This window comes from Trichosurus vulpecula, chromosome 1 (genome assembly GCF_011100635.1).
Source record: "Trichosurus vulpecula isolate mTriVul1 chromosome 1, mTriVul1.pri, whole genome shotgun sequence".
NCBI classification, from domain to species: Eukaryota; Metazoa; Chordata; class Mammalia; order Diprotodontia; family Phalangeridae; genus Trichosurus; species Trichosurus vulpecula.
The window spans coordinates 517,770,948-517,797,557 of record NC_050573.1 but is presented as its reverse complement, the minus strand read 5'-3'; positions in this window follow the sequence as shown (position 1 = coordinate 517,797,557).

Here is a 26,610-nt window from a genome sequence, read left to right as displayed (position 1 = left end):
TTCAACTGTGAAAGTCCTTTCGTAGTGTGAGCCTAGGGAACCAGCTTATGTATGGGAAGAATTGATTTGGAGCCAAAATCGAAAACACTTAGCTTTCTTTTAAAGGCCAGCATTGGTGGCTTTCCCCTGGCTGATACCGACAGGGTAATCCTGGACTGCAGGCTGCCCAAAAGCCGTTTGGACAAAGACAAGGATAAGCTGATGCTTCTTCCAGTGCCCACCACCTGGCAGACCTTGGACTACTTGGCACAAGCCTTCTGAGTGGGGAATCTGAGCAGCACATTTCATTCTAGTTGATGGCAGGATTATAGGGAGGTGATTTCCTCTGAAGTCCAAGGTTTGTAGTCCCACCAACCAGAATGGGATGCTCAGGGCTTTGTATTAGTCAGGAACTAGGCATGTAAGCCAGGAGGTGAATTATAGAGCTAAGCTGTTTCACCAGCTGGTGAGAATTTCCAAATTCAATCCAATCAGGTAAAGGCACATTCATTAACTAAGTAAAGCCAGAGAAGCTAGAACAGGCTTACAAAGAAGTAGGAATCTATTGCCAAGATGCGCAGAGCAGTTAGTAAATACCCATCTCCTTGTTTCTAGGGTCCAGCTACTGGGGAAGGTCTGTCCCCCATCTACCCCAAAAGAGCCTGGGCTGAGGCAGAAGACTTGAGGGAACCCAGCCTCTGCAACACCTTTTTGGAGGCTGTGAACTTTGTTATTCATCTAATGCTCACTCCTACCTATGTTAACTATCTTCTGCCTCCTGTTTCTCTCTTCCTCAATGCTTGCTTTGATAACTAGAGGGCATTAATATTCCCAATGATACTCCCTCAAACTCTTTAATCTCTCACTTCCTCAGTCTTCTGAAATATAATGCCCACTACTCATTTACCCCATATTAACCACACAGGGATGGTTACACAGTAGATCTCAATATAACCCACAAAAGTGTACTTTCTTAATTCAAAACTAGCATTCCTCTGTCTGATCATAACCCCCTATTATTTCATCTCTCCCTATACTTCATCCTTCCTAGATCTATTCTTTGCCCTCTTCAAGACCTCCAATCTCTCCATCCCTCAGTGCTTTCTCAGGCCATTAGCCCTGCTCTGACTTGCCTTTCTTCCTTTTCCCACCCCTATTTTGTACATAGCCTGAGATGCAGATAGATGGTGCAATGGAGAGACTGCTAGATCTGGAGTCAGGAAGACCTAAGTTCAAATATAATTTCAGATTCTTACTAACTGTGTGACCCTGGGCAAGTCATTTAACCACTCTCTGCCTTAGTTTCCCCATCTGTAAAATGGGGACAATAACAGCACCTACTCACAAGGTTGTTGTGAAGATTGAATGAAAGAATAGTTGTTAAGTGCTTAGTACCTGGCATATTATAGGCATTTAGAAATGCTTATCACCTTTCCATTTCAACTCTACACTGTCTTCTCTGAAATCTCTCAATCCCTTGTCCTGTTGCTATTCATGTCTTGCCATGACTTCTACCACCTACTTCCTCCAGTTCTACTTACTGTGTATGTTATATAAATTCATGTGTTTTTTGGATGTGGCCAATGTGGGAATTTGTTTTGCTTGATTATAAATATTTGTAAATGGGGTTTTGTTTTTTTCTTTCTTTCTCAATTGAGGGAAGAGAAGATGGGAAGGAGACATATTTGTTGATTGAAAAAAAATTTAATTGAAAACAAATTCACATTATCCAACTTCACCTATGCCCTCATTGCAGCAAGGCCATCCTTTTATTCCTTGCTACTTGATTCCCTGGGGTAGCTAGGTGGCACAGTGGATTGAGTGCCAGGCCTGAAGTTGGGAAGACTCATCTTCCTGAGTTCAAATGTGGCCTAAGACACTTACTAGCTGTATGCAAGTCATTTAACCCTATTTGCCTCAGTTTCCTCTTCTGTAAAATGAGGAAATGGCAAACCACTGAAGTATCTTTACCAAGAAAACCTAAATGGAGTCACAAAGAGTCAGACATGACGGACACAACTGAACAACAACTCAGTTCCCTATTTCACTCTTCACAGAAGCTATTCTAAACCTCTTCTGTCTTCAGGCTACTTGTCTTTCTCAGCAGATGATCTTATTTCTTAATTTATGGAGAAAATTGAGGCTATTTAATGTGAGCTCCATCTTTTTACCTTTTCTTCATCTCAACTTCCTTGACACCATCCCCCCCTTCTCTTTTCTCCGATATCTAACAGTGAGATAACCTTTCTTTCCAAAGTTCCTCTAGATGTGGACCTGATCTCCTCCCTTCCTGTCTTCTCCAACAGATTGCAACCTTTATCATTTTCCCTCCCTTTTGTATTTTTAACCTCTCCCTAAAAGAAGGGACAAAAGTCTTTCTCTACTGCCCTCAAACATGCCAGAGCTTCCCCATCTTTTAAAAACCTTCCTTAAACCTTTCTATTCCCTCCAAGCAACATCCTATATCTCACCTCCCTCTCTTGGCCAAACTCCTAGGAAAAAAGCTGCTTATATTCTCAGACTTCTCTTATTTGCTCTTCAACCTTTTGAAAAAATCTGGCTTCCAACTTCATCACTCAACTGAAACTGTACTCTACAAAATTACCACTGATCTATTTAGTGTCAGATCTAATTTTTTCCCTCAGACCTCATCCTTCTCAATCTATTACCCTTGACTGTGCTGATTTATCTTCACCTCCTCATTAATTTATGTTTTCATGACACTACACTCTTTCACTTTATCTCTGTTTCCTTTGTTGGTTCATCGTCCATATTATGGCCCCCAAATCTGGACCTTCCCCAAAGATCTCTTTTAGGACCTCTTCTCTTTTTTTCTATATGTACTGTCTTGGTAATCTCATCAACTTTTACATCAAGTTTTTCCTGATCCCCCAAAATGTGAGTGCCCTCCTTCCAAAATTGTCCTGAATCTAATTAATTTGTATTTATTACATTTATATGTATTGTGTTTATATTTTTGTATCTCTCCAATAACATATAATTTTTCTTTGAGAATAGGGATTATTTCATTTTCTGTAATTGTATTCTCAGAACCTAGAACAGTATCTGGTACATGGTAGGAGATTAATAAATACTTGCTTATTAACTGATTGAAAAGGTAGGTTGGAGCAAAAATGTGGAGGATTTAAACGCAGGGCAAGGATAAGTATTTGTGTTAAGTTCCTAACATCGAAGATGCCCAAGGTCATCCTCTGTATCTCTGGCCCTTGCCAGTCATCCTGACTTTTGTCTTGCCACTGGATTTCAACGACTCTGGAGAGAGAATGACGACTTTGTGTAACTCTGCCTCGCTTAAATCCAATTCATGCACAAGTCAAGACATCAAACTGTGACGTCATTGGTGCTCTTCAAAATCAAGGACCAACAACAGTGAAGCTTCCAAAGACATAAGGCTTTGAAACTGTAGCTTTTCAGGTAATTAAGCTAAGGAAACCCTTGAGAAAAATGGAGATAACTAAGATTAATCTGGTTGGATTTTTTTTGAGAGGGACAAATATGTGGGTCATTACCTTAAAGGATCTATTTTTAAGGATCAACAGTGGAATATTGCCAATTGAGAGAGATTAAAAAGAACAGTTGCTTCTGGGTAAGGTAGAAAGTATTTCATTAGGAACTCATATGGCAGCCTATGAGAATGATATAAAAGCTATGATGTCAGACTGGACTTACTTGATAACATATGAAAACCCTCCATGGAATGTAGATTAGAAATAGGGACCCTGCTGCTGCCTTGAACCTGCAGAGATAATAGATTAAAATTGTGCAAAGGAATTAGATAATTGAATGTTACCCAAAGAGCCATGTCATTTAAGCATGGGAGAGGAGGCCTAGATAAGTTTAGATAAAATTACTTTTAGATAATTTGATTTTACTCTCTTTTGAGGAAAATGCTCATTGAAACTTCAAATAGGAGAATGGGAATAAGAATACCCAGGCTGGGGGCTAGGACAGGGTTTTAGAAAGAGAGGAAGTTTGGTTTTATTCATGAGAAATTATTTGCTGTAATAAAAATAAAGACAGAGCAAGTTTTGGGGAGAAAAATCAAAGGAATGTAGTACTGGAAAAAAAAAGCAAGGGCTGACGGATTATTTTAATCGCTAACATTCCTAGTGACTGTTTTGCTTTCAAGACTGAAACCCTTCAGGGCTTAACAGCTTTAAGCTTATGACAGCGAAATCAACAGCTTCACATGTTCAGCACTTTTAGCTTGGCTGGTACCTTAAGCAGGGGCCTCTGGTGTGTAAAGAAGCCACAGGAAAAAAATCACAAAACACAAGACATGTAGAAAGGGTAGGCCCACCGTTCTACAAGCAGAGTGGATGTGTGGGTGCTTATGTGTGTTGAGGGGAGGTAAGATCAGAAATACTAAACTGTTCCCTTCCTCCTCTCCTCTCCCAGAATGATCACTGTGGCTTTATCGATCACAGTTTTGGCCAAGTCATCACCATTTTCTCCCTTTTGGAATGCCTCATTTCCCCAATGGGGGAAATCCAAATGCAGTTTCCCAGTGTATGGATCAGGAATCCAGCAGCAGTTCAGGCTTGAAGAGTGTGTTGAGGATGGAAATAGCTAATTTCCATTATGGAAAGACAAGAGGTGAGGTGAGGTGGGGGGGGGAGGGTCCTGGCGGAAGTAGGGCAGGGAATGGTGTATAAACTGCCACCATGTCCCTTGACATATGATAATTTTTTGCTGCTGCCAATTTGAGATAAAAAGGGATTTGAAAAGCCTTTCCTACTCCATCAGGGTTAAGTATTTTTAGCTGGCTGTGAGGAGACAGCAATTCTATCAGCCTAAGTTTTAAGGAGGCAGGATGATGCAGTGGAAAGAAACCTGCAATTGACATCAGAAAGCCTGAGTTTGAATCCTGACTGTTGTCTGTGTTGTGTGGTCCTCAGGGGAGAGGATGCTGGATTTGAACCTGGATTTGAATCCGAACTCCACCACTAATTAATTTTTTTATTTAATCAATATTCATTCATATTCTCTCCCTCCCACTTTACCACTCTCCCCCAAAACAAAACAACAAATCTTTGTAATAAATAGGCATGGTTGAGCAAACAAATTTCCCCATTAAATGTGTGTCTCATTCTGCATATACAGGCTGTCACCTCTCTCCCACTTACTCCCTGTCTGACTTTGGAAGAATCACAATGTCTCTGGGCTTCAGTTTCCTCCTCTCTAGAATGAGGAGGTTGAACTAGATGATTTCTTTAAAAAATTCATTCTAGCCTTAAATCCTATGATATCCAGTGAGGCATTTTAATTCTCTAAACTAGGAAAGGGACACCGAGGAGCAAATCGAGATTTGAAATTGAGTAGCTAGTTTTAAATTCCCCTTTTATCTAAGTTCCACCTCAAGGTACCTTTCTTTTTTTAAAAAAATATTTAATTTTACAAGTATTTATTGCCTTTTTCTCCCACTGTCTCCCTCTCCATTGGACAACTAAAAAATGAAAAGTCACAACTTTTGACCAAATAGGCATAGTGCATCAAAACAAATTTCTACATCAGCCATATCTAAAAATGTACATCTCATTCTTCATTTTAAAGCCCACCACCTTTCTGGCTGCAAGTAGGCAGCATATTTCTTTTTCAATTGTCCAGAATTATGGTTTGTTCATTACATTCATCAGAGTTCTAAATATCATGGGTCTTGATTAAAAAAAAAACAATAAAAAACAACTTCCTAAAAATTAGAGCTGTCCAAAAGAAGATTGTAGATGTAGAGGGTACATCAGCTATTATCTACTTCAACCTTCATGCTTTACAGATGTAGAATCTGAGGCCAGGAAGATTAAATGCTTTATCCAAACCTATATAGCTAGTAGGTATCAGGTAAAGGATTTGAACCTAGGGCCCCTGACTTCAGAACTAGAGTTTTTTCCATTGTATCATACTACCTTGGAAGTAGAAGGGGTTGCTCATGAGGGGAAGTTTTTTTTTGTCATTTGGTGAAGTCTAGTGAAACCTATGGTCCCCTTCTCAGAATAATGCTTTCTTTTTTTTTTTTTTAGAAGGTAGAAGAAGTAAACCATTTATTCAGACACCAGAGAACCATATCCCATAACCAAATGCTCAGCTCCCACAGTCAGTCCACTTCATCATAACAGCAAGGAACCCAAAACATTCAATACAGAAAATCACAATATAGAATCTCAATATCCCAAAGCCTCTCAGACCGCCTGCTGGGGTCTTCCCAAAACAAACTCACAGTACAGCTAAGTCAGCCTGTGCAGCAGTTCTAACAATCACGAGGGCAGCTGCTAGCAGCCATATTCTCTCTCTCTCTCCCTCTCTCTCTCTCTCTCTCGCTCTCTCTCTCTCTCTCTCTCTCAGCATTTTCTGTGACGTAACATCCTTTTCCTGTCAGGAATCTCCTCCCACCATGTAACTTAGGCTTCCTGTGACTTAAGCAGGTCACATGGCCCATTAATGGGTGGGAAAGATCTTCAAATTGAAATTGTCCACTGATCCTAGAAGAGCTCCCCATTCAGTAATCCTTTTTTTGGAGGGGTTAAGTGACTTGCCCAAAGACACACAGCTAGTAAGCGTGTCAAGTATCTGAGGCCATATTTGAACTCAGGTCGTCCTAACTCCAGGGCCAGTGCTCTACTCACTGCTCCACCTAGCTGCCCCTTCAGTAATATTTTTGAGGAGTGACTCCAACCTTTTCACTCACTCTTCCCATCTGTTAATCATATTGAGATACTTCTTTCTAGCCCTTTCTCTGACTCCCTGGGCAAATGTGGTAATTGTTTGCACTTAGTGTCAAGAGCATGTGCTTATTTATCTAGATGAGCCTGATACTGAATCTCACATCCTTAGTTGCCTCTTCTACTTTATCTTTCTCTCTTGTGCACAGTTGACCAGACATCAATTCTGAATTGGGTTTTTCTAGGTTGGCAGCAATCCCATGAACTTGAGAGATCAAGAGCTCCTGGGCTTAAGTGGGTTTTTTCCAACAGGAGTTGATCTCTACATCAACTTCTTTTTTTTCTGATTTTATTTATTTAATATATTTAGTTTTCAGCATTGATTTTCACAAGAGTTTGAATTACAAATTTTCTCCCCATTTCTACCCTCCCCCCCACTCCAAGATGGCATATATTCTGGTTGCCCTGTTCCCCAGTCAGTCCTCCCTTCTGTCACCCCACTCCCCTTTTCCCTTCCTTTCTTGTAGGGCAAGATAAATTTCTATGCCCCATTGCCTGTGTATCTTATTTTCTAGTTGCATGCAAAAACTTTTTTTTTTGAACATCTGTTTTTAAAACTTTGAGGTCCAAATTCTTTCCCCTCTTCCCTTCCCACCCACCCTCCATAAGAAGTCAAGCAATTCAACATAGGCCACATATGTATCATTATGTATAACCCTTCCACAATACTAACTATATTTTGCTCCTTCCCAACCTATCCCCCTTTATTGAATTTTCTCCCTTGACCCTGTCCCCTTTCTAAAGTGTTTGTTTTTGATTACCTCCACCCCCATCTGCCCTCCCTTCTATCATCCCCCCTTTTTTATCTTCTTCCTTCTTCTTTCCTGTGGGGTAAGATACCCAACGTATTCCCTTCTCAGGTCAAATCTGATGAGAGCAAGATTCACTCATTCCCCCCCACCTGCCTTCTCTTCTCTTCCTACAGAACTGCCTTTTCTTGCCACTTTTATGCGAGGTAATTTACCCCATTCTATCTCTCCCTATCTCCCTCTCTCAATATATTCCTCTCTCATCCCTTAATTTGATTTTAGATATCTTCCCTTCAACTCACCCTGTGCCTGCTCTCTCTCTCTCTCTCTCTCTCTCTCTCTCTCTCTCTCTCTCTCTCTATATATATATATATATATATATATATATAGGTATATATATATATACACATACATATATAGATACATACATATTCACTTATACACATATATACACAAACATTTATATATGCATATTCCCTTCAGCTACCCTAATACTGAGGTCTCATGAATCATAGACATCATCTTTCCATGTAGGAATGTAAACAAAACAGTTCAACTTTAGTAATTCCCTTATGATTTCTCTTTCTTGTTTACCTTTTCATGCTTCTCTTGATTCTTGTGTTTGAAAGTCAAATTTTCTATTCAGTTCTGCTCTTTTCACTGAGAAAGCTTGAAAGTCCTCTATTTTATTGAAAATCCATATTTTGCCTTGGAGCATGATACTCAGTTTTGCTGGGTAGGTGATTCTAGGTTTTAATCCTAGCTCCATTGACCTTTGGAATATTGTATTCCAAGCCCTTCAATCTCTTAATGTAGAAGCTGCCAGATCTTGGGTTATTCTGATTGGGTTTCCACAATACTCAAATTGTTTCTTTCTGGATGCTTGCAGTATTTTTACTTGATCTGGGAGCTCTGGAATTTGGTGACAATATTCCTAGGAGATTTATTTTTGGGATCTATTTGAGGAGGCAATTGATGGATTCTTTCAATTTCTATTTTGACCTGTGGCTCTAGAATATCAGGGCAGTTCTCCTTGATAATTTCTTGAAAGAAAAAGGCTCTTTTTTTGATCATGGCTTTCAGGTAGTCCAATAATTTTTAAATTATCTCTCCTGGATCTATTTTCCAGGTCAGTGGTTTTTCCAATGAGATATTTCACATTGTCTTCCATTTTTTCATTCCTTTGGTTCTGTTTGATAATATCTTGATTTCTCATAAAGTCACTAGCTTCCACTTGCTGCAGTCTAATTTTTAAGGTAGTGTTTTCTTCAGTGGTCTTTTGGACCTCCTTTTCCATTTGGCTAATTCTGCCTTTCAAGGCATTCTTTTCCTCATTGGCTTTTTGGAGCTCTTTTGCCATTTGAGTTAGTCTATTTTTTAAGGTGTTGTTTTCTTCAGTATATTTTTCAGTATTTTTTTGAGTCTCTTTTAGTAAGTCATTGACTTGTTTTTCATGGTTTTCTCGCATCCTTCTCATTTCTTTTCCCAAGTTTTCCTCTACTTCTCTAACTTGATTTTCCAACTCCTTTTTGAGCTCTTCCATGGCCTGAGACCAGTTCATGTTTTTCTTGGAGGCTTTTGTTGTAGGCTCTTTGACTTTGTTAACTTCTTCTGTCTGTATGTTTTGGTCTTCTTTGTCACCGAAGAAAGAATCCAAAGTCTGAGACTGAATCTGGGTGTGTTTTCACTGCCTGTCCATGTTCCCAGCCAACTAACTTGACCCTTGAGTTTTTCAGTGGGGTATGACTGCTTGTAGAGTTTAGAGAACTACGTTCCAAGCTTGGGCAGATGCGCTGCCACACCAGCACTCCTCCTTGCCCAAGAACCCCTAACCCGGACCGGACTTAGATCTTCAGCAGGCTCTGCACTCCTGCTCTGATGTGCCACTTAATTCCTCCCACCAGGTGGGCCTGGGGCCAGAAGCAACTGCAGCTGTAGTTCCTTTAGTTGCCCCACCTCCGCTGCCCCAGGGGGTGTAGCCAAACCAGGAACTCCTTCCACTCCTGCAGCTTTTCCCACTAACCTTCTCTGTTGTCTTTGGTGTTTGTGGGTTGAGAAGTCTGGTAACTGCTGCAGCTCACTGATTCAGGGCACTAGGGCGTGCTCCGCCCAGCTCCTGGTCTGGTTGGTCTGTGCCGCTCACGCTGGGCTCTGCTCTGCTCCACTCTGCTCTGCTCCCAGCTCTGTGAGGGATAGACTTCACTCAGAGACCATCCAGGCTGTCCTGGGCTGGAGCCCTGCTTCCCTCTGCTGTTTTGTGGGTTCAGCAATTCTAGAATTGGTTCAGAGCCATTTTTTATAGGTTTTTGGAGGGACTCGGTGGGGAGCTCACACTAGTCCCTGCTTTCCAGTGCCATCTTGGCCCCGCCCCCCCAGAATAATGCTTTCAAATACATTTAAAAAATATTGTTGTTCAATCATGTCCAATTCTTCATGACCCCATTTGCGGTTTTTCTTGGCAAAGATACTGCAGTGGTTTGACATTTTCTTCTTCAGTTCATTTTATAGATGAGAAAACTGAGGCAAATATGGTTAAGTGACTTGCCCAGGGTCACACAGCTAGCAAGTGTCTGGGGCCAGATTTGAACTCAGGAAGATGAGTCTTTGTGACTCCAACACTCTATCCACTGCACCATCTAGCTGTCCATTTAAAAAATATACAGGATTACAAAGGAAAACAAATATATGGAAGTGATATTTAACCATAAAGTCATAAAAATCAAGTTAAGAGTGGTTGCTATGAAGGAGTGAATTCAAAGGATTTAGAGCCATTAGTAAGTAGGAGAAGCAGGATTTCAAGTTTTAATTTTGTCCCCAAGTGGAATACTTTTTTCACTGTATCATGTCACTGGAGGGCATGAACCAGAACTGGGAATATTGTAGAGGCCATTATTCTGAGGTAAGAGCTGAACTTGACCTCCGAGGTTTCTTTCAAATCTATGATTGTGATTTTGTGGTTTCCATTGTACCAGTCCCTATGTCAGAAATGATATGTTTTGTTTGGGCTGGCCATTGTTTAGGTTATTGCCGATGTGGTAATGAGTCAAAAGCAGTAATCCTTCCTAGAAAGGTCAATATGCATCATTCATGTAAACTTTGAGTTATTGAATATCATGGGCAGCATTTAAAATAATGATGTGGAGGGAGGCGAGTGTTATGAACTAACTAAAATAGTCTATGTGCAAGCAGTACTATATGTGTACATGTTATTTCCCTGGTGGAATGGAAGATCCTCGAAGGCAGAAACTGTTTCCTTTTGTTCTTGTATTCCCAGTGCCTAGCACAGTGCCTGGCACATAGCAGGCACTTAGCCAATGTTTATTATGTGTTGATTGATTGATTAATGAGTTGTTAATCTGCCTAGCAAGTTAACAGCAATGTGGTATAGTAGCTCTAGCCCTGGAATTGAGGTCCGGGTGACCTGCATTCACATCTTGTCTTCACGCTTCCTCCCTGTATTACCTTGAATAGGCCCCTCAACCTCTCTGAACCTCAGTTCTCTCATCTGTAGAGCAGAGACAATGATACTAATATTGCATATATAATAGGATATGAGGCTCAGATGAGATCATGCATTGGAATACTCAGAAGAATGTTGTGGAGGGGGATTTCTTCCCCTTTAAATTTTGCAAACCTTTAAGTACTCTATGAATATATTTTAAAAATTATTGTTAAAAGATTGGTATGATTAGGTCTTTTTGCTGGACTGTTTTATTCTTCCCTTTGTACTTCTGGCCTTGGGGGTTGAGTTGAACTGAATTGGCTCTAAACAATGAATCACAGAATCACAAAATCTGAGCATTGGAAGGAGGTTTATTTGCCAATTAGTCCAACTCAAAGATGAAAAGAATGAACAAACCCAGCTTCTGGTCATCCAGCCTCTGCTTGTAGACCTCCAAGGAGGAGATTTTGAGGAAACCTATTCCATATTTAGACAGCTCTAATTGCTAGGAAGGTCTTTTCTTGAAATCAAACCTAATTGTGCCTCTTTGAAACAACCACACATTGTTCCTGGTTTCCCTCCGAACAGAACAAGCTTAATCCCTCTTTCATACATCAACCTTTTAAATACTTGAAGACAGCTATCATGTTCCCTGAGTGTCCCCTTTGGCAAGCTAAATGTGCCCAGAAACTTCAACAGATCCCTATATAAGATGGACTTGAGATCCTTCATCATCCTAGTTGCCTGCTTCTGGACTCTCTCCAGCTTATCACTACCGTGGCCAGAATTGACCACAATACTTTAGATATATTCCTTTTTTCTTTATATTGAATATACTCAGTTTCTTCAAAAGATCTTCCGACTCCCACACTAGAACTGTTTTTATTACTCTATGCTTCCTCCAAAGCTTTCGGGATGGGATCCAACTACTCTTGACTGTCCCAGGTGGGTTACTACTTTCTAGTAATCTTCTTTAAACTAGTACCTTCCTTAAAGGGTTATTGTGAAGACCCAAAGTACTATATAAATATCAGTCATTAATGAGGCTCAGTCCCTGTTTGCCCTAATGGAGCTCACAGTCTAGTAGGGGATAGGATATGTCCACCATAGCTCAAACTTTGGTAAGAAAGAGGGAAAGTGTTCACTAGAACTTCTCTTGTTTCTTTTAGGGAGAGAAATTTCTGAAGGGTAAGTCCTGAAGACTTTCAGAGCACTGACTTTAGCAACTCACTTCCCCATTGTTAATGGATCTTTGTCTTATCATCACTGCTGACTGTAAAGGGCAAAGGTCTCCTACACTGGGAGATGAGTTGGCCAATAGTGTTGTAAAGAAAGCTATCATATGACCAGATTGATTCTATCTAAGAATAAAGTAGCCAAGTGGGTTTTTTGTACCCTACTCCAACATGATGGAAATTCCAAAAGGAGAGTGGACCAAAACCTCATTCATTCATTCATTCAATAAACATTTTTTGAGCCTCTACTATATACATTTTAGGTACTGGATCTTATGCAAAGGAATTTTTAATCTACTGGGAAAACTTCTAACTGACCATTTTAGCTCAGTGAATTCAAGTTCAGAAAAGGAAGGGAATACCTGGAGATATTCCTGAACCTCTGAAACACATGCCCAAGGTTGCCCTTCATTTGCCTGACTCACTGGCTACCCTCTGATTGGCTGAAAGGCACATCACAAGGTAGGAAGGGATCACTCCATCTATGATAGGGAGGTAGTTGCCTGCCTTCTTCTCTATAACTCCCCCTCCCCTCTCAACCCTACTCTCTAGCCCAGCCCATTATTGTGAAAACTTGGTCAGAGCCCATTTTAGTTAACAAAGTGGGATGTGAACAGAGGTGGTGTGTGATAGAAAAAATGCTGTATTTGGAGTCAGAAAAATTGGATTCAAATCCCAGTTCTGCTACTTACAACCTGTGAGACCCTGGGCAAGTCCCTTTATTTTTCTGGGCCTCAGTTTCCCAATCAGCAAAATGAAGGGGTTTGGACTGAATAATTTTTGAGTTCTCTTAAACTCTAAATCCTACGGCTAGCAGAGGACTTTGCACTTAGGCACTCAATGAATGCTGATGAGGATATTCCAGGTTGGCACCTGTCAACCCACATGGTGCAGCTTGTGTCATGTAAGATTAGTTCAATTCTAGCCTGGTTCATTAAATATTCATTTGTATGTGCTCTTAATGGCCCTCATTTTAAAAAATCTCTGCCTGAACATTTTCCTCTCTCTTTATACCCCACGTGTCTCTTCCGCCAAAGCAAAGAGGGTGACAGTGTTTCCACATCGCTGTGATAAAGAAGAAGGGTCAGGGCCCTGTTCCATCTCTGCTTTATTCAGGAGTGTTGTGTATAGGGAGGACTGGTCAGGGGATCATTTACTGATGATCAGAGATGAAATGCACAAGTTAGTAAACAATCAATTAACAAACATTTATTGAACACCTAATATGTGCTAAGTGCCGGGGGATACAAAAAAAGGCAAAGGACATTTCCTGCCCTTAAGGAGCCCACAATCTAATGGGGGAGATAAAAAACAGACAAATATATACAAAGCAAGCTAGGCACAGGAAACAATTGACACTAGAATTAAGAGGGGTTGGGGAAAGCTTCCTATCAAAGGTGGGATTTTAGTTGGAACTTACAGGAAGTCAGGGAGGTCAGCAGGCAGAGCAGAGCAGGAAGAGTGTTTCAGGCATGGGGGACAGCCAGAAGAAATTCCCAGAGCTAAGAGATGGATAATTTTATATGTGGAAAAGCAAGGAGGCCTATCACTGGATTGAAGAGTATATGTCAGGGAGTAATGAATAAGAAGACTGGAAAGGTAGGAGGGGGCTCGGTTATGAAGAGCTTTGAATGTCAAACAAAGCACTTTGTATTTGATCCTGGAAGCAATAGGGAGCCACTAGTAGGGATGAGGAACCTGCAGCCTCAAGGTGACATGTGGCCCTCTAGGTCCTCAAGTGTGGTCCTTTGAGTCCAAACTTTACAGAACAAGTCTATTGAGTAAGGGGAAGAGGGGTGACATGATTGGATCTACACTTTAGCTGACCTTTAGTGACCAAATGGATTAGAGTGGGGAGAGATTTGAGGCAGGCAGACCCATCAGCAGACCGATGCAATAGTCCAGGCCGGAGGTGATCAGGACCTGTGCCAGGGTAGTGGCAGTGTCAGAGATGAGAAGGAGTCATAGTTGAGAGATGTTGCAAAGGTGAAATCCGCAGGCCTTGGATATAGGGGGTGAGAAATAATGAGGAGTCCAGGATGACCCCCAGGCTGTGAGCCTGAGGGACTGGGAGGGTGGCATTGCCCTCTACAGTAATAGGGATAGTAGAAACAGGTGGGGTAGGGTGGGGGAAAGTTTTTAGGGGAAAAAGGAAAGATGATGAATTCTGTTTTGAACATATTGAGTTTAACCTGTAACCAACATTAAGGCAAGCAGCTTTGGGAACCAGAAGGAGAGCAGGTCAGATAGCCTAACTGGAGGCAGTTGTGGTCATGTGTCTCAGTACTACCAACAAAGATCAGTACCTGCTAAATTGTTCTAATTCTCAAAATTTTGGAGGATCCCTAATTGAGAAACTGCTCTAGGTCAGGGCTTCTTAAACTTTTTCTACTCCCTGCCTTTTTCAGCAGCTTTCCTTAGTGTCATGTGGCCTGAGGGCATGCGCAGTGCAAAGTGAGCGTGCTTTGCATTCAGAACCAAGGCTGCAGTGAAGTACCCACCAGTGCTGCCAGAAACACCTCAGATTCATTACGTGTTTGATTTTTAATTAGTTTTTAATCGTTGAGCTTTCAGAAATCCATATGGGGTCGAGACCCACAGTTTAAGAAGTGCTGCTCTAGATAATGTACATCAAAATCTTTGCATTACATATTATGGATTAGCTGTCACTATGACCTCTAAAAAGGTAATGTTTAAACCTTAAGGACAGTAGTTTGGAGGAAAAAAAAACAAAAACATGATTCAATTTCATAATGGAAGCCCACGGTTCTCCTTACTCAGTTGTCAAAGAGGCTAGTGACTCATTTAAGACAGCTTAAAGTGTCTTTTTCCTTGACTTACCTTTGCACTTTTATCTTTCAAAATCATTATCATGCTGGGAGGATCTAGTGCCGAAAGAGACCTTAGAAGCTACCCCTTTTCCAAACTCCTTACTTTCTAGATGAGGAAATGAATAGGTTTGGGGACTACCCTAGGGCCATACGGCAATCATCAGAGGTGAGATTTGAACGCAGATCCTTTTGCTCCAAAGCCAATGTCCTTCCCACAAGAGTGTACTCCATTTTCTACCTTCGAAAGGCGTCTCACATTTGCTATTTCATCTGAGCCTCATAACAACCCTGCGAGAAAGGCAGGGTAGGCGGTAAGTCAGTAAACGTTTATTAAGCACCTAGTGCCAGGCACTATGCCAAGCTCTAGAGATACAAAGAAAGGGGGAAAAAAGTCTCAAAAGGAACTACCCTGATGTAAGCAGGTCTGTGACCCTGGGCAATAACTTAGTTTTTTCATCTCTTAAATAGAAATGGTATTTCCTGTCTCTTAATTCTAGTGCCTTCCTTCTGTTGATTATTTTCTATTTAGGTTATGCACAGCTTGTTGGTCCATATTTGCTGGCTTGTTTTGTCCCTCATGAGATTGTGAGCTCCCTGAGGGCAGGGGCTGTTCTTCATCCTTTACACATACATACACTTTAGCTATGCACCTCACTTAGGATAGTAATCACGGGATTAATCAGAGCTAGAGGGAAACCATAGTAGGCATCTAGTCTAATCCTCCTATCTTACAGATGAAGAAATTGAGGCCCAAATGACTTTCTCAGGGTCATACTAGTAGATAACAAATGGCAGAACTGGAATTCCAAACCAAGACCTTTTTGACTCCAGGGCTGTTGTGTTCTTGTTCAGTTGTTCCTTCATTTCAGCTGTGTCCATCTTCCTGACCCCATTTGGGGTTTTCATGTCGAAGATGCTGGACTGTTTTGGCATTTCTTTCTCCAGCTCATTTTTTACAGATGAGGAATTGAGGCAAATGGGGTTAAGTGACTTGCCCTGGGACATACAGTCAGTAAATTTCTGAGGCCAGATTTGGACTCAGGAAGATGAGTCTTCCTGACTTTAGGCCTAGCATCCTATCTATTGTGTCACATTCCAGTACATATCTATTGTATCAGGAGCTGATAACTTATTTTGCAAAGTTATTTCACTATGTTATCTCATCTGATCCTAAAAATGACTCTGTGAAAGAAAAAAAAAAAGACTGGGTCAGGTACTATGATGAGAAGAAGCTAGATGGTGAAGTACATAGAGTGCCAGGCCTGAAGTCAAGAAGACTCATCTTCATTAGTTCAAATCTGGCCTCAGACACTTACTAGCTGTATGACCCTGGGCAAGTCACCTAATGCTCTTTGCCTCAGTTTCCTTTTCTGTAAAATGAGCTGGAGAAAAAAATGCCCGACATTCCAGTATCTTTGCCAAAAAAACCCCAAATGGGGTCATGAAGAGTCAGATACAACTGACAGGATTGAAAAAGGACAAAGATTATTTTTTTTATGGATGACAAAAGTGAGGCTCAGTTCTATTATCTGATTTGCCCCAGGCAATCAATCAATCAATAAACATTTATTAAGCAGCTATCACCAGGCACTGTGCTAAGGCTAATTTGCAAAATGTTTCCTTATGTCAAGTGGGTAAGTGATGCATGTATTTTAATACATAATTAATACATAATTTTAATATGCATTTTTTTCATGTAAGGAAATTAAGGTCAGGAAATTTAAAAACTTGCCAATGATATATAACTTGTACGAAGCTGAACCTGGATGTGAAACAAGGGCTGCTAGTGCCAAGTACAGGTTTCATCTGCTCACTATCTGCACTGCCTCTTGGGGGAACCATAATGACCAGAGCTGAGACAACATCTCAGATTTTGGTTCCTTTATACTCCAGGGGTGGGGAACCTGCGGCCCTGAGGCCACATGTGGCATCCTTGATTTAGTAAAAGGGCTTCACTCAAGGACCTAGAGGGTCACATGTGGCCTCGAGGCTGCTTTATACTAGCATGGGATTTCAGTAGCATTTTAATAAAATACAGCTAGGTGGCTTGCGAATAGAGTGCCAGGCTTGGAGCCAGGAAGACCTGAGTTCAGAGCCTACCTCAGACATTTACTGGCTGTGTGACTTTGAGTAAGTCACTTTACTCTCTTCAGCCTCAATTTCCTCATTCATAAAATGGGAATACCACCTACTTCACAGGCTTATTGTAAGGATCAAATGAAATAATAAACATAAGGTGCTTTGCAAACCTTATTTCTATGTAAATGCTAGAATTTTTTTTTTTAAAACAACAACAACAAAGGTTTCATCTCCTTATATTACTCAATCTAGCTTGGTTTGCTCAGTTGACTAGAACATGGTACTAATGAGGCCAAGCTCTCATTTTTAATTCTCAAATGGTTCAGTTGGTTGTACACAGAGAACAGCTCCATTCCAAGGCTCTAGGCTTCACTTTTGTCCTTAGCCAGGGCCCCACAGATGTATGCTACTGATTATAAGCAGACCTTGGAAAAAGAGTGTGTATAGCTCGGTCCCAAGCCATGACCTCCAAGAGAGCAGTTAGTTCTCAAAGCACATCCACCCCTGCTGGTCAGTCAACAGCTGGTGAATCGGCATCATCATCTTCCAAAACGGGGAGATAGCAAGGTATTCTAATTCCTACCAGCTCACATTTGGGGGGAGGGAAGGGTTTGCAAACACACCCTCAGGAGTGAGCTGAACTCTCATTTGAAAGGCACCCTCTTGAATGATTTAAGCAGCTATTTGAAAATGAGCAATTAGAAACTGATGGGCAGAAACAGGTCTTTAGAAAAATCTGTCAGTGTGACAGAGATCCCACAAAAGCAACTGTTACTGCTGCGTCTGAGTGACAGCCACTATGTGACCGACCCCCTCCAACTGGGACTTTGCTGGAAACACAAGGCCAGAGCACTTGTCATGACCAGCGCTTGAGAACTAGAGGGAATTTTCAAAAGTTTTTTCTAAGGCTTTCTCTGTTTCTTTGGACCCCATTAGTTTCAATCCCTCCTGCCCTCTGCCCACCCTCACCCCACACACATTCTATGGAGGTTTGCTCTTAGGTATTCTATGCTTGAAACATTTCTATACCAAGAAAACCAACCCAAGACTGCTTGAAAAACCCTTTCCCTCCCTCAAGCCTGCCTTCTACGCTGAGAACCTCTGATTATCCACAATGAATCACAGAATCACAAAATCTGAGATTCGGAAGGGGCCTTACTGGCAATCTAGTCCAATTTACTTCTACTCCCACTACTTCCAGTAGGGATTGGATATTGAGTCCTAGCTCATGGTTAAGTTCATTTTGATGTTGGAGTGGCTTGGGCACCCAAAACATAAAATATAGGTGGGGGTGCTGGGAATAAATAAGATAAAATCATTAATTTTGGGCGGGGCATGTTTGGGGTAAAGGCTGCTGTATTTCTTATTGGTCTGCTGCAATTGTCTTTTAGCCAGCGGGCTGAAGTGTGTAGTCCTTGATCATTTACTAGTTTCAATTTCGGTGTGGAAAAAGCTCTCCCAGCAGCATATTTCAAGGGTCCATTTCTGATTTACATAATAGACTGGAAAGGCTCTGGCTGCCCAGATGCCTGACTGGTCTGTGCTTTGTACTAAAGTCACATGCACAAAACAAACTGTAAGTGCTTACTTCTGGAGGTTTTCCTCCCTGCTCTGGGATATGCCTTTCCTAGCCCAGGTCTACATGGTCATAAGTACTTCCAGCAAAAGAAAAATAAATCTTATTTATTCACTGGCCTGGAATTTAGAAAAAATTACAGTGGTGCTGATAAGGAAAATTCACCAAGATAATTCCTAAAGTCAGGAACTTTCACACCCTCTATCCTCACAATGAAAGAAGTACCAGGCAGCATTTTTTTCATTTTTTCATTTTTTAATTTTGTTCAGCATTAAAGGAACTTCATAAACATTGATTGTCATTTACAGAAAACATTCAGAAATCATGTGTGCATTATCATGGAATGCTAACAGTATTCAACTAATAATTTACAAGACATAAAATAAGACAAAAACCTATTACATTCTAAAGTAATATAAAACCTTTTTATTTGACAGGGAGTGCTGTTGTATTCTAGTATATTTATGATTAAAAAAACCTCAATGCTTACTTTCTAAATGACTCAGGCTGTAGTTTTACTCACATACACATAAATTAGGGCTTATATATTAAACAAGGAGAGAGAGAGAGATCAGAAAACTGCAGATTCAAAAACTATATATGTCACTGGATTCATTTGTGGTTTGCCTTTGACCTCTATAGGCCAATAAAAATACATTATTATAATACAATTAAGCTTCAGAAAAAAAATCAGTGTTGACTATAGGAGGCATTTTTCTTTAGAAGGTATTTCTTGTTATTTTTTTTAGAGTGAATAATATATATTTTTTTTACATACTTTTCTTTCGGCAACGCAGCATTTGTACATTACCAATAGTGGTGAACATGCTTAGTAAGAGAAGCAAACCACACCCCCTCCCCTCCCCCACCCCTTAAGATACAGCAATGACGAATATCTACAGCCAAGCACCAAATAGCCCATGGTTTGAACAGCTGGGGGACTCAATGTCTTGCTTCACCCTACCAAGAGCAGTTGGAAATAAGATAAAAAACATTAAACCTCTGAAAGTTGGAAGTATATGAAAATCATTTTCTCTCATAATCCTAAAAGCAAGGAAGCATTGTCAGGGATTTCAAAAATATTGGAAAGATTCATTTAAATCTAAATATCTTTTTTTTTTTATAAATCGATCATCATAAAATACTAAGTAATTTAAAGTTATATTTGGGATGCAGGAAAAGCATCCAAGTGCATTGGACTTGCTCCTGCCTGTGTTGCTATAGCCACTGATATCTTGGTTCTCCCTTCCCCTCAACCTCTCCCAAACCCTCCCCTATGTTCTTGAAAACATTTTATTTGGTGAAGGTCAGTTATGGCTTCAGATTACAGTGAAAGAGTGATCTGACCTCAGGTTTTTAATAAGAAATGAGTGTGTACAAAAATATTTTGCTCGTCAGAAAGCAGACCTTCTCCTTCAGATATTTCATACTGAAAAATCTAGAAAAGCTAAATTCTGCAAGAACAGATGTACTTGCTCGGGCAACCTTTGCTCGATCTTCCCTTTGTTAGTTCTCAAATTGTCTGGTTCAGAGGCATTTTGCAGATCTTAGGATGATATTCAGCCCCCAGACCCCACTGGGAGCAGATTTCATTGACAGCCCTGTCCCTTTATCAGATGGTGGCATACAGAGGCGTACATGTAAAACCTATAGCTGGTCAGAATGCTTCCCTATCCCAATTGGTTTCCATTAAAAACTGAGGAGCACATGACACTCATAGGAAGCAAGTACAGAATTTACTTGTTGGTGTTCTTTTCCCCTCTAAAAAAATTGTTACAAAGTCTTATGCTTAAACAGAGACATAGAAAAAATCAGTGTATTCACTGTCCTGAGATATTTACAGCAAAAATTACAGAGACAGTGTACATTGTATTAGACCTTCCACAAGCATATATTAAAAGTAATTACATCTGAAAAAATATTTTTTTCCCTCTACATTTCTACAATACATACTCGGGTTTTGTGTGTGTGTGTGTGTGTGTGTGTGTGTGTGTATAGGTGTGTGTATGTCCCCTCCCCCCACTACTTTCTTTAGTGTTAGATGAGGCAGATGGTACAGTGATTGAAGATAGATTTTGTAGCTTTCCAGATGCCTAATTTGTATATGTATGTTTGTGCACACATGAACAATTGACCTTATGCATACTGTAAAGATCTAGGTAGGTATGCACATGTTTTTCACAGGTTACAGCCATAATAGCATTATTTAATATGGTGATCATCCTTCCTAACTAGGGCAAGAGCATCCCCTGTTTCAATGAACTAGGTTTTGTAGACATAATCCAGTTTTCTCTTGTGCTTTATTTGTGGCCACAAGTACAATCACTGACCTGCTCTCTCTGGTTTACTGGAGGTCACACTTTTAGTCATGCAAGAGGCAAAGATTATTTACTATAGCCAATTTACTTGGTAGGTAACTCAGAGGCTTGGGGATAAAAAAGTGCTTGAACAAAATCCCCATCTGCTGCCCAAGAATGCAAAGTTCACACTACGGAACGATGGAGGGCCAAATGAGTATTATTCTATTATTAAATCTTCAGATAAAAAGGGAAAGTCCCACACAGACACATCGAAAGAAAAACACACACTCAAACAAAACATAGTGCATTTGAATCCCCAAAGAAGCTGCCAAATGTATCTAGTTACTTAGTTCTATTAAGCTGGGAGGCTAGTCAAGACAAATAGAAGTGCTTTTTAGTAGTTACCATTAAATCAAATAGCCATCAGTCTGTTTTTTTTTTTTGCAGGGGGGATGGCAGGGTAATTGGAGTTAGGTGCGTCAAGTGTCTGAGGCCGAATTTGAACTCAGGTCCTCCTGACTCCAGGGCTGGTGCTCTATTCACTGTGCCACCTAGCTGCCCCCATCAGTCTGTTTTCTACTTGTCCAACTTGGTATCTCCAGACTGCTGGAATTTACTACTTCCAAAAGTGTTAGACCGACATGGAAACCAAATTGAGTAAAAATAAAAAAGGAATAAGAGAAAAAAAATCCCAATTATGCCAACTGTTGCTCCGTATTAGATATAGAGGTGATCCATTGAAACAGGACACGTTGAACAAAACGCTACTTTCAATGGACCATGCTTACACTATTGTCCATGTAGCTGTAACAATCAAGGGCCATGGTCACTTCCCGAAACAACCAAATGCTTCCTCACTTCAATAATATCCTCTATTAGCAGCAGCTTCCTCCAGTAGTTTAAAGAGATATGACACGCTGTTACATCTCTATCAGATGGTGGCTTTTTGTCTTTATTTTATAGGAGACAGAGTGCAAAACATTTTCATTACAAACAGATACCTTAACGATTCTCTATCGAGATCTACTAATATCTCCTGCCATTCCTACTATGTAGTCTGTTTTCATGACCTGGAATATGCAAGTACATAGATAGGCTTCTGAATTAACTGATTAACCTCACTGGACACAAAGATCCATTGAAGAAAATAATTACTGAATAATTCTTTCTTCTGTTTTTACATTAGCAAGGGAATTCTTCTTCCTACAGTAAACAGAATGGAAGAAATGCTTGCAACAAAGGCAAAGATGGACAGAAGTTGTCTTGATCCCACAATGCCAGGCAGTATTTCAGGTAGTCTGGCTGGTGTGTTAATTGCTTTAGCAGTAAATAAGCTTACGGTCAGCCAGATGGCTCAGTGGATGGAACACTGTGCCTGGAGTCAGGAGGATCTGAGTTCAAATCTGGTCTCAGACACTTACTAGCTGTGTGATCCTGGGCAAGTCACTTAAACCTCTGTTTACCTTGGAGGCACCTAAGTGGCCCAGTGGATTGAGTGCTGGGCCTGGATAGTTCAAATCCGGCTTCAGATATTTACTAGTTAGGTAACTCTGGGCAAGTCACTGAACTTCTGTTTGCTTTAACTCCCTGGAGCAGGAAATGGCAAATCATTCTATTATCCTTGCCAAAGAAAACCCCACCGATGACAGTATTGGTCCATACTGTCACAGAGTCAGACACAACTGAATGACTGAACAGTAACAAGTCAATCCCTGGGACATTAGCATTTTGCTGGAATTCTGGCCTCATGCACATTGACATGTGGGTAGGTAGTTGCCTAAAAATTCTTCTCCATACATGGTTTAGCTTGAGTTCTTGGCTTGCACAGTAGTATGGGAGAAACCATAAGGGAAATTGCCAATAAAAATTATGCTGGATCCTTGCCATAACATAATCTGCTAGATAATAACAGTGATACCATAGTATTTGGTTGCCTTGGATTCCACCAAAGGGATCTAGATGCTTAGAATTTGCCAAGGAGATCTGAAGTGTTGAATGTGGAGTCCAAAGACCTAGGTTTGAATCCTGATTCTGCCCTGCGAGACCTGGGGCAAATCATTTTATCCTTCTTAGCCTTGGTTTCCTTATCTGTAAAATGGAGCTGGAATAGATGACCTTTAGGGTCCCTTCCAAATGTAAATCTATGGTTTTTCTTTTAAAACAGTCCTATAGCATGGACCCATGGGGATGATACCCTAAAATGCCTTTAGTGAAATTAATTGTAGAGCTAGCTTGGAAAACTATGTTTCATCCAATATGACTTGAGTCCCAGGTTAGGTTATATTAATGGCTTAGTCTCAGACCCTGATGGTTGGCAGTGAGTAGGGATCAGCTAGGTTTGTAATAGATTACTCTGCCATTTTCCTCCCAACTTTTTGTTCTTCCTCCTTCAATACTGCCACCAAAGGCAGCTGGGGAAACCACACTTTCAGTCTCCTGGCCTGACAAATAAAATCAATTGCCCCTCTGCTCAGGACCTGTATTGCCAAACCTGGTTTTGCTAGGAGATAAGCTGTGGTATTAACAGGGTAGTTTGTTTCTTTTGCTAGTCGATAGACTTTAGAGAAGGGGGCTGAGCTGTCTTTAGCCAGCATGCTATCTGGGGAATGGTGGCTATAACTTTTCAGTGAATTGAGGAAAATAGTGACAGTGAATTCAGGTTACAAGCATGTAGTATCTAATAGCTGGCCTGAAAGCCTTGTCTGGTGGGGGAAGAAAGGGAAGTCGCTTATTGGAATCCATTTTTAGTGCTTATGATTTTGTTCAAATTTCTTTTCTGTTTTTTTCTCCCCTCATTCTTGATGTATATATATATTTTTTTTAAAAATGAAATATCCCTGAGTGGAATACAGTGCAACATCTGCATTAAGCGGTGATTGTCATTTACAAAGAGTGAATTGAAAAGGATAGAACGTGGCTTCTCTGTTGTCTCATGTTCGTTGTATTACGGATATATCATAGACAATTGCTGATTCTCATGGAGATGGGACAAAGTGCTTGGACATGGTGAGATGTAGCTATTGGCTGAGCAGGGCCTAAGGGAAAGAAAGCTGTTCATATGAGGTGTCGATTTCTTCACAGATATGTTTTGAAGAGGTACTCAAAAAGGTGTAACAGATTTCAGTGCTACTTACAGCACGACTCGATTCTCTCTGGGCCAGATTTGGATTTTTCACAGTGTCCTACAGTAAAAAAATTGAAGTATTTCCTCCAGGTCCTGAAGTGGACATCAGAGTGTTGATTCCTTTGGTCTCTTATCTTGGCTGGTGGGATGCGTGATGGGTCAGCTAGATTTAGTCCCTCTCCCACAGCTACAAAAAGTCACCAGCTTTAAAGTTTCAAACCAGCTCTAGGAAATGTGGAAACTACTCTAGTTCAAAGCTATCTCCTCCAGAGGCAAGTGTGGGGAGCAGTCCTTCTACAAACTCACCCATGGGACTAGGAGAGGGGAAAAACATATTCACACACACACACACACACACACACACACACACACACACACACACGCTCTGCCTCTTCATAAATTGAGTCAATTAAAAACCTCTTGGGGAAAATGAAGGAAACACATGATTCCCAGTGCAACTGAATAAGAATTAAAGGCCAACAATGGAAAACACTAGGATAACAGAACTAGGAAAACAAAGTTTGACATAAGTTCAAAGCTCAAAGGGAAACACCAGGCAAACACTCAGAGCCTTTCCTATCACAAGCCAATCATAAAACATCTATTGCATTTGGAAACGGCTTGGTTTAATGGAGTGCCTTCTATTACCCTGTTTTCCTAGCAATCAGTAAAGTAATCTTTCCATTAGAAGGAAATATGACTCTTGGAATTAATTCTTTATACAAAGCGCTAGCAGGAGTGACATTTACGCCAAAAAGAATTGAGTCCCTGTAGCAGCATAATAAGCCGTCTACAGCTGTCTTCTTCGACACCCAAGGTAATTTGGTTCAATGTAGTTAAATTAATTGAATATAACAGTAGTTGAGAACGAGATTCATTATTTTAAAGCCTTTTTTGTTTCCCCCTATCGGTTTGGAATTCATCAATCATTAGGGGAAAAAAGCCTCCGGTTTCTTTCTGGAGAAGGCAAATGCCACCATTCTGATTATCTGTGAGCTCTTATGTGAACTGGAGAAAGCTAACCTCAGGAGAATTTAAAGGCTAAAAATCCAAGTTTTCACTGATGACTGACTCTACCTATCTAAGAGACACAGGCATCATTCCCTCTGCTGTGGGCCCCTCCCCTCCCAGGAGAAAAGGCCATCTTTTAATGAAGTAGTGGCTTCTGTTAATTTACAAAAGGATGGCATAATTTTCATTATTTTGTACACCAAGTCTCCCCTCTCCTGATCTTCCATGAGATCAGCCAATAGAGAACAGGCATAGAAGGCTCACTTGGAGTTCAGTTTCTTTCTGTGGAACAATCTGATGAGGAGTAAAGGGAGAAGTGAGGATTAATGTACCACCAACCCAACTTCTCTGATCCTGAAATCAATACTGTGGGGCCTTCTGATGCACTGACTCTACAACGTGGTGTGTGTGTGTGTGTGTGTGTGTGTGTGTGTGTGTGCATATTTAAGTTCATAGGCTGACTTTGTGTATTCTGAAATACACTTCTCATGTCTTTAAAAGGCTGAACAAGTGATGCTATTTTAGTTGCTTAGTTTTTTTAATATAGTCCAATTCTAAAATATGATGTCTTTTTAAGACTCTTTCATAGCAAGTCAATTACTGTTCCACTTTTGTAATCTCTGATCTGAAGGTTTTAAAGAGATAGAGGCAGAGACAGAGAAAGACTGAGAGACAGAAACAGACTGAGAGGGAGAGAGAGAAATAGAGGCAGGGAGAGAGTGAAGCCCCCAGAACTATAGAGGGTACATATGTGAAAATTTAGGTTTATTGCAGCTCTCGCTTATATGTGAAAATAGCAAAACCCAAGAGCTGATTCTTTGCCTGGTACTCACTCATGCTACTTTTACTTCATCTGAATAGTTCCTAGAACTAAATATTCGCCTAAAATGGAACCAACACCCCAGTGTTTTAATTGGTCACATCACTGTTTTTTTTTAATGAGTCTGAGTTTGCTGGTGATCGCTATCCATAGCCTATATTTCTCACTTGATGCTACAATTGCTCTGAGGAGAAATCCCTTTTGTAACTAGAGATTTGGGAAAAAAGAAAAAAAGTTGCATTTTCTAGTGGGAAATAGCCAATATTTATTGTGTTGGGTCAAAAAACTATTCCAGCCACAGGTCCCCATAATATTAGCTGTTGCCTGATTCTTAGAACAGGAAAAAAATGTACTTTCCATTTGAACCCTCCAGACAAGGCTTTTTGTACCATGGCTACAAATAGAACTGTTAGTATAGAGGCTGTCTATTGCATCCACTACTTTTTGTACATGGATTTCAGAACATTGATACCATCCTGCCATTGGCTATGGATGGCTAAACTCTGGTTGGCAAAGCAAAAATCCAGATTACTCAACATAAAGATAACACATTACACGGAGGGTAAATAATACAAGAAAGCCTGACTGAACATCCTTTGCAAGTAGGCATGGGATTTTAAGCCACAGTATATGTGCATGTATAAGTAATAGTCATATATAATATATTCCCATATTATATACTTATTACATACATGCACAGTACTTTCCAAGACAGCTACAAATTTCC